The sequence below is a fragment of the Pieris napi genome, chromosome 22 (assembly GCF_905475465.1).
Source record: "Pieris napi chromosome 22, ilPieNapi1.2, whole genome shotgun sequence".
NCBI classification, from domain to species: domain Eukaryota; kingdom Metazoa; phylum Arthropoda; class Insecta; order Lepidoptera; family Pieridae; genus Pieris; species Pieris napi.
Genome location: NC_062255.1, coordinates 10,363,954 through 10,378,712, shown reverse-complemented (window position 1 = coordinate 10,378,712; position 14,759 = coordinate 10,363,954).

The following is a 14,759-nucleotide window of genomic DNA, read 5'->3' as shown; positions in this document are numbered from 1 at the left end:
AATGGTAGACAAAAACCTCCGGAACGCCATTGCTATATATACTAATATTATAAAGATGAAAGAATGTAAACATTGAAGGCTTGAAGGCTTCAAAACTAAAAACTGATTTGAAGAATACTTTCAACCTTAGAACCCTACGTTATCCCTAATGAACATAGGCTATAGAATATTCACAAAAAAGTTATGTTTCTGTATACAATTACGATAGTGTAACCCAAGGTGTGAAGGAGACATATAAAAATTCCTATATTGCGTACCTACGCTGCGGAAACTGTTGACAATAGAGCAAAGTGATTTACAGTTTTATAGAAAACATTAATATCTATAAAAACATATATATATTTATGCAGTTAAAATTCTATTTATCCAAGGAAGATTTAGGCTATAGAACATCGTGCTACGACCGAACCGCAAAACACAACTAGTATTATATACATATTTCTATTAAGTATTGAAACGTATTGGTTCCGAATTAAGGGTTTTGTCTCAAAGTTTTGAGTATTGAAATACGACGAAAAAGAATTGTAGTAAGAGTTTCTGCTTAACTCGCAGTGAGCAAAATTATTAACCGCTGGCGAATTATCCAGTTGCGCTAACGAGCTGTCATAAGTTATGATTAAAACAAATTCCAATAACTCCCTGCACAGAAAGACTTCTTTAGGATTATTTTAAACGCAGTTGTCACCGATTATATTCACATCATAACCAGCTTCAAAATAAAATAAAATTACCTTATTTAAATCACGACCGTCAAGTGACTTTAGACTAACTAACAATTCGAACCCCTCGAAACGTTATATAAAAGTCAAGTCAGTAAAGAAGTTTTATTAATTTGTACTTCCATTAATCACAAACTTGTTAATTCAGAAATTATACTTTTTTGTATTGTCCTATGTTGTACCTATAATGTATATAATAAATCATCATTCAATCAGATATATTTTTTAATTAACTCTGATTTTCCGGCTATTATCTTCTATCATACGTCAAAGTTCCATTAAACCTCAGTAGATATAAGAATGAACGCTGAGAGAACGATAAATAGACCGGTGATCGATCTTCCTGTCAGATTATAACAAATCTTGTCAAAATATACTGTTGTAGCTGGTATTCGCTGTATTGTATTGAACTTGATACTTTTGTTAAATCTTTAGTGATTTTATAGTTAACGATTGATTTTTTACTAATCAATCGTTAACTACCGACATATATCAAACATAGGCGTTGCGAGTTTTTATTTTAATTTTTTATAAGTTCTAAATGATAATAAAAAGTTTGTAACTAAGGGGCTATTCACTGGACCATTAAAAGTAGTAATAGTACCTACCTAATACAGTCTCCGAAACTATCAATATTGCACGCCTCACGCCATATATGTGGCAGAGAAATTGGTCGAAAAATTTATCGTACCAGAATACTTTTTTTCTTATTATATAAAGTTATACCCTGGGCTGATTCCTAGTTAATATTAGCGTTCTAAGTACTGTCGTTTAATTATAACTTGTAAAAAACTAAAATACGACTGTGTATTTGTATATCTATATATACATTTATTTTAGTATATTTTTTCCTCACCGTAGAGTTATGGCGCCACTATATATTTTTTTATTATATTAAGTAAGTAGTAAGAAGTAAAAAAAAAAAAAAATGTAAACGAATGATTTTTTTTTAAATGTGAATGACCGCTATGAGGCGTGCACTTTTGGATTTTCCAAACTTTTTTTATATATTCTCAGAGCGAATTCGCAAAAACAACGTAAACAATCCTGTGTACGTATACGTTACACAAAAAAAAGTGTGCCTGACGCACGCCGTTGACTTTTTGAGTCTTAGGCAAGCCGGTTTCCTCACGATATTTTCCTTCACCGTTCGAGCCAATCTTAAATGCACACATAAAAAGAAAGTCCATGGGTGCACAGCCGGGAATCGAACCTACGATCGATGAGGGTGCCACGCTGAAGCCACTAGGCCAACACTGCTTTTTAATTAATTTAATTTTTATACGTTTTTGCATAATATGTTTAATTTATATTTTTTCTTCAATTGCGATCGTCGTTCTATTGAACGTCATTAATGTTTGTGCCTTCCTTGCTTGTATTAATGGGGCATTTTTAAAAACCCCATTAGTTTTCAGCCAGATTCGTATGTAGGACTACATTCTAGAGACTTGCACCAATGTTTACTTTGTTATGAATACTGAAACATTTTAAACATTTTCAGAGTTTTAAGATGTCAAAGAAGTTATATAGTCACATTACATAATATAATTTATTCATTCAACACCCAATAAAATAGGACAAATTGCATTAGAGTTATTTATTAGCTAATTTAAATAGCGGCATCTCTTACAAGTGGTTTATTACAGCATAAATATTAATTAAACAACTGTATAATTATGTGATTTCTCTTTTATAAAAAAAAGTGCGTGCGTAAAAAGTACACATCATATCAGAAACGCTGCACATCTTCGTGACGTTAATATTATTATTATTGCGTTTCATCCGTAAAAAATGTACCCTCGTGCGCTTAATGAAGTTTCACTTCAAAAACATTTTTCCCGCAACTAATAACGGGATGAGATACAGATATTTCTGCGCATTTTGATTTATTATTTTGTATAAAAATTGTACACATTAAAATCTAAATATAGAACATTTTATAGGCAAGTAGGTAAAAGGTTTTTATTTCAGCTTATTTAAGTCACGTAACCTATACACACGACACGAGTGTGTCCATTATTTCATAGAATATATAAATACTAATAAACATATAATAAAAAGATAATAAACATATAACAAATACTAATAAAAACTTAAGGGTATGAAATATTACAAGTGATACCGATCGTTGAGCTGAATAACGCCGATGTATCGATATCGACACCATTAGCCACGCTGCACAGAACAGATAGGGTGACCATTTCAAAAGCTAATTCATGGTCTTTAAAAGCTAGGTCTTTTAGCTCATGCAATAAATTTTATTTACCTATTACGCGTACTAATATCGGGTTTCGTGACCCCACACATAAATAATTCACTGCTTCAAAGTTGATATGTTTAATACTGCTTTCGTTTAAAATCGTTGGTGTAATTGTTTTGTCTTATGTGTGTGTTCTCTACTTTTCTGTGTTGACATTATCGTGCATGTTATGGTATTTATTTTTATTGTATTACTCATACTTTTATATAAAAAATCTTATCTGTGAAAGAATTTAAGGACACTTAATTTTTTTTATATCCTGTATTTGGGATGTGTAATGTTTCCTTATTGATAAATACGTAAATTGTATAAATACATAGAATATTAAATATATCAACTTAAAAGCCTCCTGCTACCATCAGCGTCCGTCCTTTGGGTTATTTAGAGTAGGTTTCTAAATTTTCACGTTGAAAACTCAATCCTATGAAGGAACGAGAAACTAGGTACGGTTCTAGCTATGTTTGGGCATGATTTATAATCTCGTTGATTCTTAATAAAATATTGATTCTACAAGCCCCAAAGCAGAAGTCATGGTAGTTTAAAAAAAAGTATGGCTTTATTAGCGAAACAAACGATGTCGTGCGACAGGTTCACTTTCGTATTTTGAATGGTAACGGTCGGCGGCGCGGGCGCAGCTTTTTGTTCTGTAACGAGTCACGATCCGGACGAAAATAACGTTTAAATCGATTTTTTTTGTATTACTTTACGTAAATTTATAATAAGAATATTGATAACTCAAAGCGTGGGTCACGTTCTACATTGAATACAATGCGCGCTCATAGTTAGGTATATTAATAAACGTACCTAACTATGAGCGCTGTCCTCTACGGAATATATAATATATTACAATTTTTCACATTTTAATTTTAAACGTTTTATTTTTGTTCTTTATGTCACTTCAAGCACGTGACGTTTAAGTGCCTACAATTGTTTTAGCTTACTTCATATCTCTATAACGCAAAGTGGCGGAGAAATCCACGAAAAAGCTCTTGAGTAGATAATGTAGTATTATCGTGTGCACAAAAATATAAAAAACGGTTTGTATTGAATGTTATTTGCTATTTGCCCAGTGGAAACCAAGCTTTATATGTATAAATAAATACCTATGTCCTACTAAACAGCAGCAGTGCAGTCTTGAGCAGTGTTAGCCTAGGATTCCGCGTGTATCTCACCCCTAATATCGTAGGTTCGATCCCCGGCTGTGCACCAATGGACTTTCTATAAGCGCATTTAACATTCGCTCGAACGGTGAAACAGATTCAGAAAGGCCCAGTCTTAGGTCTAATTTACAAATGCTTAGCATTTATTTAAAAGGTTTTCAAAAAACATCCTTGCTATTATACAATTATTAAATCCAGAAGTTTCTGTAAACCCTACTTCCATTAACTATTCATTTACAAAGTGTGAAGTATTTTAACAGCGAGTAGAACGGTAGTGAAGGAACGCTTTTGTTTAAAGTTCAAGCCTGCAAAGATCGTTGTTGAACATCTGTTTCCGACCTCTGCACTCAGCGGCCGTTTGTTTGCGTTTTAATTACGCTTTTCATCCAAATGCATAAATTTTAATGAACTAAAAACGTAGTGCTATTTATTGTGACTACTTTTACGTTTACTTGGAACTGAAAGAGTAACTGTTTTGATAATGTCTTAAACATTTTGAAAATCAAATAGTAATTTTATGTTTTCTCTTTCTATATAATAAGAGTATTAAATAGTAGTAAAATAAATCAGTGGCGCTACAACTTGTTTAGGTCTGGGCCTCAGATTTCTGTATCTGTTTCATGAGCATTTATCAATTTAATACGCAAGTAGATGATCAGCCTGCTCTGCCTGACACGCCGTCTACTTTTTTGGTCTAAGGCAAGCCGGTTTCCTCACGATGTTTATGTTCACCGTTCGAGCGAATGTTAAATGCACACATAGAAAGAAAGTCCATTGGTGAACAGCCGGGATTCGAACCTTCAACCGTCAGCATGAGAGTATGATTTTGTTACTTGTAATAAAAGGAAATTCGAATATTATATTTTATTATGAAAGCCCCTTTATACCAAATATGTTTGGTCAAAACAATACTGTTCAGAGAACATTGAATGCAGAAAACCTGTATGCCAGAGCCTCCATAGAGTTGTCACGAGAAAGGATAAGGTGATATTACATATCACAAATCAATATATTGTAGACTCTATTGCATTGTATTAAGAAATCGAAATGATTGTTGAGTTACGTCCGTTTTTAGTCTATGCTTAGTCCTGTAATAAATATTTGAAACACCTAAGGCCTTTTGTATTCCATTTTACGCACCATACTTTGCATTTAAGGCATTTGTAAACATCAAAACGTAAAACGTACTTATACTATAATAAAAAAAAATGCTTTAATTACAGCCTCTTTTAACCCGAAATTTATTTGACTAGAAACAATATTTATGGGTTAGCTTGATAGAAATTTCTATTTATTTCGTATTCAGCTAACATAAATTATATACATATAATAAAAACATTATACTAAGATATAGCCAAACATGGAATACACTATATTTACAAAAAGGTTCAAACATTTACAAAAGGAAAAAATCAATAATAATTCATTATTAGATTCATCTAGAACGAATTTTTTGTCCACAGCAACAACGTCTAAAGACAATAGTTAGCTATGCACGTGAAATGGTAGGTATGCAGTCAAAAATCCATAGTAACCATGTAAACTTAACTTACATCCAATTGATGTATTTATTGCGGTAACTCTAACAACTACAACAAGCCAGCTCCTTATGCAAAATTATAGTTGCCATATGAATAATAAATACTTTATAATAAACCTAAAGAGAAAAATTTATTGGCACTGTTTTTTTTTCCCAATATCCCCGACTCTTGTGGTGCGGGACCTTATTTTATGCACATATTTTGTACAAATATATATATTTATACATACAAACATACATAAAGAAATTTCCCAAATATAATCTATATTTTTTGGATTGGCACTGTTGAGAAGGTATAAATTACAAGTAGATTCATACTTTATACTACACAAATAGATGACTAACTTAACGTATTGTAACTTAAAGGTTTTTATCTTATACAAAGTTTTGTTGGCGAAAATTCGTAAAGGGAAAACTCTGGCTAAGCTTCAGTAATGATGTTAAACAATTAGCAACACAGGATTAATATTTGGCTTTGGATTGCACTTTAATATATCTCATGATTAATAGGTAAATACAATTGCAATGACAAGGTATGTATTCCAAACGACCTGGAACTTTAAAACCAGTTTATTTTAGGATTGTAAATTAACTCCATATATTTACAAAATTCATTAAGTCTAATCTAATATTTTCTTCAAACGTCTATGCAGAAAAACCAAATATCTCTTTTCAATGTGTGGAATCTCTTATCTCTTTTCAATATCTATAAAGCTGCTAGCAATTTCAAAGGCACAGCTTTTTAATGTCATATCCTAGACATTTTATTTCACCTTTAATTCTCTCACATTTATTTCTTGTCATGCAAATATTTTTCTAAAATATTCAATCCCGATTTTGCTAACTCCAGCCACTGAGCTTGCAAATGTAATGCATTATCACGTTGTCGAAGCTCTACATCCCTCTGACGAATTCTTTCTTTTTCCAACTCAACATATATCCTATCTCTCTCTCTGTTTACTTCCTTTGGTGAAGGTTCACGTCTAGGTAAATAATGATCTTCATCATTATCATCTCTGTCATCCATCTTTATTTTTTGTTGAATGTATGGTTGAGGGGAGTCAGGAGGAGATGATGACTTTGGCGAAGTTTTAATTGTTAGAGGTGACATGGTGGACATTGGTAGATTTAATTCTTCATCTTTATCTTTACTGGACTCAGAATTATTCCCATCTGCACCATCTGTAACTACAAAAAATCGTTACAATATAGAATAATTGTTTTTTTAAATCCCAACCAAAATTTTATCAGCAAGTAAAATAATTTGTTTATTTAATGTATGATCAACTTAAAAAGCAATCTACAAAATATGATAAACCAAGTAAAAATAATAAAAACATGTGTGGAATTTACACGTGGTACAAGTGAAACCTTCAAAATTTTGGTTTCAACATAATGAGACGAATGTACGTAATTTTAATAGAAATCATTTAATAAAAACTACAATGATTAAAAAAGTTTTTATAAAAATATGTAAATTAGACTTTTTTCACTATATAATGTAGTATTAGACTTTTCTTTAAGTTATTTTTTTATTTAAATTTAATTTTTAAGTTTAATATCAATCTTTAATTTTGATAAAAACCAAAATAATTAAAGTTTGAACGTCGATGAAACGAAAAAGCGACAGACACATAAATTCATAAGATTTAACGTGGGACAAACTTTAAATTTGTGTAGTAAGAAGTTTTCACTTCAAAGAGATTTTATAATTAAAGTAACGAATAAGGTTATGGACATCATGTACGGCGATTATTTATCTGATATACAAGCAGTGCGTATAAGAACAAAATTTGTTGATTAGGAAATATTTGACTACTTACAACATTCACTATTTTTAACAGTTAAATCATCATTATGCGTAATAGAACTGACATTTTTCACATTCAACAACGCGTTTCGGCGTGCACGAAATTCACGAACACGTTCCGTTGAACTTTTTGCTGTCCTTTTAACCTTGTTTTTCCTCTTTTTTTTTCGATAATCGCGACAATATTCTGCATTTGTTTTCGGCATATGTGAAGAATTTTATTATAATAATGATGGAAAATCTATAATATGTACACGTATTCAAAATACCACAGTTGTTGTGATACCTTTCCTCAAGCTTTGTACTACGCATGTGCGCACAAACACGAACTAACACACGTACAACGAGGCCCAAGCAAACTCTCACAGTGACCCGGTAAACATGAGTGGAGGGGGTAGGATGCAGAGTACAAAGATAGCCACGAACATAAGAAACACTGTATAATGCTTCCTATCTCATTTTCTCCCACGTTAAATCTTATGAATTTATTCATCTGTCTCTTTTTACTGTCGCTTTTTCGTTTCATCGACTTTAAAATCACAACGATGCTAAAGAAGTTTTCACATCAAAAAATATTCAATACATCTAACTGAGTATTAAGTGATTTGGCTATGACGTGTGATGGTGTAATGCCTTGTGTATGTGGTGTGTGCTCATGATGCAGGTGATTATGCGCTATGGTTATTCTTAATACTCCTTTTAAGCATTTCCGCGAAAGCTTAATACAAAACAGTTTTTTGCACAGTTGGAGTTGATGTGAGGAACGTGAAACAAAGCACGGTTACGAGTTTTGTAGGCAGGATTTAAATTTAAAGTTGTGATAATTTTTATGTTAAAACAATAAAATACCACACCTTTGCGCTCATAAGTTAAGTAATAACGTTGATAAGACAAAAAGTCAGCAATAAAAAGGATAATGCAACGAATTTCTTCCCACTCAAAACAACTATAACAATTTATCACCCACAATAAGCTATAATTCAAGATGTTTAGCCGTTTAACAATGAAAAATTAACTATACCGTTCTGGCAATTTAGTTCTTTATTGCCAATATAAATAGATTATTCAAATTATCGTTTGTGGGTGGTTTTGTAATAGGACAGGCTTTATGGCTAAAGTGCCAAATTATGGACGAAACTATTTCCCATTGAGATTTTAAAGGTTTATCCGAAGGCTAACTCCGTACATTTTAAGCTTGCCTGAGCACTATATTTTTATTAATTATTAGTTGACACTCACTAGGCAAACATCGAGAGGAATCGAGAGGACAACACTTACACCCAATATTTGATCAACCACCTAACCTTAGTCACCATAAAGAAAAATGATGACTGAAATATGACATGCTCCATTCGAGCGTCATGGGACTTTATCCTCTCCTCAGTGGCTCAGTTAGTTTCATGATTTTTACATGATTGTATATCTTCATATATGCATGTACTTTTAAAACCACAGAAGGGTGATCACTGACTTCCTTAATATGAACATATATGGCAAATTATTATAGGAATTAATAACATTTACATATACATTACATTACATAAATAGTTTAAATAAAAACTCAGAGAACAAATCGAAACAAATATAATAACAGAATACTAGTAGAAAGTTTACTTGATAGTAAAAGTGCTGTAACTCAAGAACTTGTTCGTCAACTCTAAGGAACTTATTGTTTCTGCGTCTACTCTCATAAATTGACAAAGGCTTTTAGAGAAGATAGACGCGAATGGGTTTACAACGCGCACTTTTGTTACGAGTTCGCGCGCAAGAAATCGATCGAGTTTAAAATAGAATTAATTGCATCCGGCTACTCAAAAGTCGTTTATAAATATTAAAGAAAAATGTATTAGATTACATGGCTATAAGAACGTGAACTTGAGATTCTATGGAGCTTTCATAGGGTCACTGCGTTACTATTACTTACTCGAAGAGTAAAAGGCGAATTTAAATAAAAAAGGTTGCATTACGTAATTAAATTAAATAATTTTAATTGCGTGTTAATTAACGTGGAAAAATAACAATCGATGAAAAATTGTGTTGTAAAAACTACAATTTTCTGCCAATTACACAGATTATTTGAATAAGCGATACTTATTAGTTACGAAACTTAAGCTTACAATACGGGTTATTTTGCACTAAAAGTTGTATTTGGTCGTTTCAAACGATATTTCGGTGTTGGCTTTGAAAATTAACTTTGAAATTTTGCTCAATTAAGGAGTTTATAATACGATTCTAAGTTTTTGGATGGATAAATTTCGCATTATTAGTTGGGGATCGTCTACATAGCCTTATTGAGTGAGACTACCACTCTACTGAAGGTTGAAAAAAGCAGCTAGACTTACTCCTGACTCAATTCCAGGTGCTACCATCGACTGACCTAATAAAACCTTCTCTGGCTGATGGATGAGCAACCAACTTCCGTATCACTTCTTTCTCTCTCAAATTTATGTATGCTAAATAGACATATTGTATTTTTTAAAGAACAATATATGTAGAAAGAAACTTGTAACTTTCTACGCGTATAAGTCGTGACAATTTGATAAATTAATGAACCAAGTGGCGCAATACACCGTTATTGATTGCACTGCAATTTGTTGATGAAAATTGGACATCGTTGCCATGGTTTATTGAGAAACATTTGTCCATGTCTAGGTTTGTGTGTGGTTATTTTTTAAAACGTTCACACGACAATTTGTATTATTAATAAAAAACAGTTTAATAATCTATTAACTACTAGCTGGCCTGGCGAACACCGTACCGCCTAAAAGTCGATTCTTTATTTTTTTTTAACACTTATTCTGCTATTCGGTCTAGCTAGTAAGATAAAAAAAGAAAGTTGATAATACAACAAACACATTATGTCAAAAAATAAAAATTTACCTTCCCAGAACCCCTCCACTAACACTTGAACTTTATGATATGGTATTAAAGTTCAAATTGACTTTTAAGTATTATTACGAATCTATTGTATGGGAATATAGAAAAGCGTTGTTTTTAGACTTTTTCACTCATTTTTTTTTATTTTTCTCTCCGTAAGAACCATCCTCGTCCTGCAAGGAATATTATACAAAAAAAATCAGACAAATCGGTCAAGCCGTTTTCATGTTATGCCGTGACAACGGAAAACGGGTTTCATTTTTATATATATAGATAACATGTTTCAAATTCTTAAATTGGAAGTGTATTAAACTTTTATTTTTTGTAACATTTATGTTTACCATAATTGTCAAGTTGTAACTTTACAGCTCATAACTACTTACTAAATATAAGGTTATTTTGACGATATTAAACAAATCTTTACACATCATTAAGTGCTTAATAATTAAATGGATTGGTACCAATAATATCATTTTAATCCAACTATCTATATTTATCAAAGGAAGCAATAAACTAAGTAAAAATTTGTTGAGGAACACATAGGGTATAGTATAATTACTTGCCATTTACTAAAGATTTAAATAACAACGTTCAATATAATCATAATTATTTCTTATAGAACATAATAGTAAGATTTTATTATAACGATTATAATAAATTTCCATTCACTAATGAAAACGATTATTGTATACCATTATGTATAACATTATTGTGACAGTATCAAGATAATCTAAAGAAAGGCAGTCTCAAGTGATTCGAATCTATATGGCGTCAATTAGCCAGTCTTGGTCTAGGTTCTGAGAAATTATTTCTAGTCGAACAAGCTTGATTGACTTGTATTTCTTTTAAATTCTTAGAAAATTTCTTTTGATATTATTGATGTAAGGTTGCAGCGTGTGTTTCATTTTATATATACATATAGTTAAAATGGATTGTGTAAAATATTATTTGATTGAAAGTAATAAACATTGATGTCCAAGATATTACAATACTTCAAAATAAATGTTTTATCAAAATAAATGAGATTCGAAACACAAAACCTTAAAAAAACTGTCTTAAAAGCTTGATGTGTAATATGTAATTTAAAACAACAATACAATATATTCTGATGCTTGGTTAGTGTCAGAATAATGTGTATGCACAAAATATTCTTTTTATTACAACATTCACGTACATTCTAACAAATTAACAATATTTGCTTTATCAAGAGTTACACAGAGCATAAAATATTTAAGCACCACAAATATTCTGAAATCATGAATAATCATTTTGTATATAGGAAAAGAAGACTATACTTATTTTTGTTTAATCTTTTGGATTCAAATGTGAATCTGTTACTTATAGACCAGTGCCGATAATTTTTGAAACCTAAAAAAATTACAGTAGGATGAAACCCATTAGAAAGGCAGGGGAATATGATCAAAATGAAAGGAAAAATAAATTACGGTCGATCTGAGGTCGGGAAGGGGTAGGGGGGGGGGAGTTTTAAGGTAAAAAACGGTTTATCTCGATTTCCGGCAAAACTAAAAGTCCTATCGAAGAAAATTAAATGGCAAAGTTGTAGGTAATAAAAAGATCTAAAACTTTTGTATTCACACATTTTTCACATAACCTCAAAATTTATGTGAAAAATTCAAAAAACCAAGTTTTTGGTTTTTAATTTTTATCTTTTACAAAAATATTTTTTTTTTAACGAAATTTGGTAAAAACTTACCTTTCTATGTCCCAAATACGCTGTAATTTATTTGATTAAAAATATTTATTTGTTCACCTTATTTTGAATTAATATCGAAAAAACACCCTAATTTTCAATCGAAAATTCTGACGTCAAAATTTCAGCTTTTTTCAAAAAGTTGGTGTGCTTTCAGTTCGTTGAAATCTCTACTTTCCTATGGTAAAAAAATATTTATATATTACCATAGTAAATCTTCTCAGAAAACGCAAAAAATCGTATGCAGTAACGCCCAGACCCGTCATCCCCTTCCCTACTTCTCTATGAATCTTCTTTAAACTATAATCAGATGCCTATTTATTACTATTTTAAGGTAACTTATATATACCTGAGTGACCTAAAAAAAAAATTTAGCCTTTAGATGGGCTAAAATTTTCGTATTTCATAGAGAAGTAAGGAAGGGGATGACAGGTCTGGGCGTTACTGCATACGATTTTTTGCGTTTTCTGAGAAGATTTACTATGGTAACATATAAATATTTTTTTACCATAGGAAAGTAGAGATTTCAACGAACTGAAAGCACACCAACTTTTTGAAAAAAGCTGAAATTTTGACGTCAGAATTTTCGATTGAAAATTAGGGTGTTTTTTCGATATTAATTCAAAATAAGGTGAACAAATAAATATTTTAAATCAAATAAATTACAGCGTATTTGGGACATAGAAAGGTAAGTTTTCACCAAATTTCGTTAAAAAAAAAATATTTTTGTAAAAGATAAAAATTAAAAACCAAATCTTGGTTTTTTGAATTTTTCGCATAAATTTTGAGGTTATGTGAAAAATGTGTGAATACAAAAGTTTTAGATCTTTTTATTACCTCCAACTTTGCCATTTAACTTTCTTCGATAGGACTTGTAGTTTTGCCGGAAATCGAGATAAACCGTTTTTTACCCTTAAAACTCCCCCCCTACCCCTTCCCGACCTCAGATCGACCGTAATTTATTTTTCCTATCATTTTCATCATATTCCCCTGCTTTTCTAATGGGTTTCATCCTACTGTAATTTTTTTCACTTTTTATTTATTTTAAAGGCTATCTGCACTGGTCTATTAGGCATAATAATGTAAAAATGTCATGATGGTGAAAAAAATAAATCGCTCTAATTTTTGAAGTTATACTTCTTTAGGCGTGTTATGAAAAATTGATGAGAGTGAAATTTTAGGATGCGCGCGCACCGTGACACAAAATTATCAGTATGAAGTTAGTTCTAGGTGGCATGAAAATCGATGACAACTATGTTCAAATTGTATATTCTAGTATTTTTATATTTAGAACACGTGTTTCGTAACAGTACAATTAAACAGTGTGAATAAATAAATATTATTTTGTTGTTTTTATTAAATCAATTTCATGTACGACGGTGATAGTATTTACTAATAATAATTTTAATATTTATCGTTAATCACTACTGCATTTAGTTATTTTTTTCCATACGTCAAAGAAGTATAACTTCTAACGCGTGTACATAAGTACACACACTATTTTTTTAAATTAATTGGTAACAAACATGTATGCTTACAAATCTTAGCAAGGTTGACGATCTTAGCCGTGCGATTCAACCGTCGACGTCCATCTGGTCTGTGCACCAACGCATTTTTATAAATACACACAAATTTAATTAAAGTAAAAATTCTAATAATTAATTACTATTAAATTTTAGTTTTATTGTGATTAATCGATTCTATTTCGATACCTACTACTAATAATAAAATCATCGTCTTCAGTAAGGTGAGCAATAACTAAAGAGACAGTAGCTCTATTTAACAATAAGATATGAAGGCAAGTTAAGCTTCTGTTATGCGTGAGCGCATGTAACTTGAGATTTAGTCTGGGGTAGTGTGGTCTATGATCGTGAGTGACGGGGGCACGACCACCAAAATATTGATATTAGATTACTGGGTTTATTGTTGTGTAGAGTAAGAATCAGTTATGATTAAAACATCCTTCGTCATGAATATGTAGAATAAGTAATATAATCTTTTTTATCGATCTCAGGATACTATACGATTAACAGGTACTAAGTCAGTAGTAGGTTTGAAACCAAGAAATAAATTATAAAACAACTAAATTTATCTCTAACACACAATTATGTAGGTATTCTTATGTAGGTAATAATAATATTAATAAAAAAAATGATAAATAGTAAATTAAACCAAATGTAAAAAGTTTGGCAGTGTAGCAGAGTACCTTTAATGCGGGCATTTCCTCGCTGTAATGCAATACTTATTCTTTAAGGAAAAAAATAAAATGTGTGCGTGTACTAGGTGTAAGGCGTAAGAAGTGAAACTTCTTTATGAGATTATGACCTTATTTTTCGAAAAATGATCTACTATATGCAACTTTACAGAAATTGGTTAAATAAAGTTAAATTAGATAAAGTTTAACAAAAGGCTTTTATTATCATACATATCATGAATACAAATACAAATACATTATATTATATTATTATTATATATATATTATACATTAAATTATTTCATTCTAACTTATTACTGTTGTTCGGGGTTGGGATAAATTATTAAGGCAATACCTGTACGGTTGTATATCGTACAACTGTACTACATACTATGTAGTACTAAGATTATTACAGAATTTCATTAATTGTAATAGAATTATTAGTATTACTATCATTGTTATCGTTATTATATATTTTTGTTACTAAT